The sequence below is a fragment of the Amblyomma mixtum genome, chromosome 3, assembly GCF_055824585.1.
Source record: "Amblyomma mixtum isolate Tamu chromosome 3, ASM5582458v1, whole genome shotgun sequence".
NCBI lineage: Eukaryota > Metazoa > Arthropoda > Arachnida > Ixodida > Ixodidae > Amblyomma > Amblyomma mixtum.
The window spans coordinates 276,070,173-276,071,975 of record NC_143014.1 but is presented as its reverse complement, the minus strand read 5'-3'; the positions used below and the strand labels follow the sequence as shown (position 1 = coordinate 276,071,975).

Genomic DNA, 1,803 nt, shown 5'->3' with positions numbered 1-1,803 from the left:
GGAGTGACAACAGAAATGAATGGCATCTAAGCATATTGAAATAATCTGGGATGAGTAACAACACAAGACAAATTGGTAACATATAAATTAAACTAAACTATGAACAAAACTGAACTTTGACGTACGCCAGATTGTAAAAACTACAGAGAATGTTTACTACATTTGAATCGGAGCGAAAGTGCGGACTTGTGCTATGTAGAAGACGACGGTGAGTAGGCAGTGCTGGAGGACGCAGCAGATGGAAGTTGGTGAAGACCACGCTCTCCAATGCACAGGGCGAGAGTGTGGTGCAGTTTAACATGAGGCGTGTTAGCTACGGCGATAGCCCAGTGAAAAAGAAAAAAACGCAAAAGAAGCCGATGCACTAAGTGAGCAAGGCCTATTCTACCAGACTCTACAGGAAGAAATAGGTTATCGTGACGCAAGGGTTCCCATTGGGAACGCCATACGAAGGTAGCAGATATTCTGTGCATCACCTGCACTTTCTTCCTCACACAGTGGCGAACCTGCAGCACAGAGGCAAGTTTGGCAAATAAAAAAATGTTGCGTTTTTTCTTTTTCTGTTTCAAATTGGCAAACAACCCTTTTTAGTAGCTGTGCTTATTAGGCGTCTCAGTGCTCATTTGCCTTTCCTGTTCGCACCGACTGGAAACACTCATGAGGGGCCTTTATGAGGATTCCTTAAGTTGCCGACACCTTCAGTTTCCTCACTGTGCACTTTTCTTTAGACTACCTATATAGCCTATCCAGAAGGCAGGCACTTACAGAGTATTTGTTTCCTGTACCGTTGTATCGGCAACCTTTTCTGGAGTTCCTTGACACCAGTGTTTTAAAACATGTTAGGTGAATGTGCATTTCTTCTGCTGCCAAAACATTCCTTAAACTACACACATCTATGCTGCCTGTCAAGGCATGGCTTCATGCTAAGGATATGCTTGCGCCATGTACGGTGAATTGCTGCCTGTGCACTACACCAGAGACAATTGACCATAGTTTTTTTCTATGCTTTGATGCTGTGCTCTTCTGGGACATATTACTACAAACAATTAAGAAGGACATGGACATCGCACCCTACAGCATCCGTTTTTTGCCTGTGGAGAAAAACTGTTGTGCCATATGATCTATTTATGTTGCTGGGACTGTTTAGTCTCTAGAAGAGCCGCATGATGGACCACCATGCTGAATCACCAGGGTCGTTGAAATCTTTGTTTCGTGAACAATGCGCTTTGGTGCGGGAAGTATATGCTGCCCTGCAAGAGCCGCCTAGCTGGCTCCCCTATCTGGATGCATGTGTGTGCCTCCCAGACTTTTGATGTTTTGGAAGGTGGGGTCATGCAGGGGTATGGTGGCCTGGTGTTTTGGGGTGTAAACATGCTTAGGTTTTTTTTTTCGGCACTATTTCCATGCAATAAAGAAAAAAAATGCGGCGATAGTCTATAGAGCTCTCGCTGAGCGGCCCTTAAACGAGATCTGTTCATGCAGCTGCGGGTTCGACTCCCAGTCATGGATATTGATTCAATTTCTTTTTCTATTTTTCATGGTTTAACCTCTAACTCAGCTGAAGGTAAAAAAACTAGGCACCCGGCGATTGAAGCACGAGGTCCCGTAGTGAAGTTTTCGCTTCAAAAGTAGCTTGTTTGAATGATGTGAGCATGGTTACAAAAGTAGTTTTTCAAAAAACTAATAATAATCAATGTATTGTTTCGCAAATCTTTCATGTCTCGTGTTTCGCACTGTGCTTTCTATGCTCTGAAAGCGACAGTGACGTTACTGGTCACCTGCACCCACTCCTTATTCACATCT

General features: G+C 43.9%; 1 pseudogene; it reads left to right on the top strand.

Moving 5' to 3' along the window:
* Nucleotides 1-847: 847 nt before the first annotated feature.
* On the top strand, nucleotides 848-1,313 carry LOC149354958 (uncharacterized; annotated as a pseudogene).
* The last annotated feature ends 490 nt before the right edge of the window (nucleotides 1,314-1,803 follow it).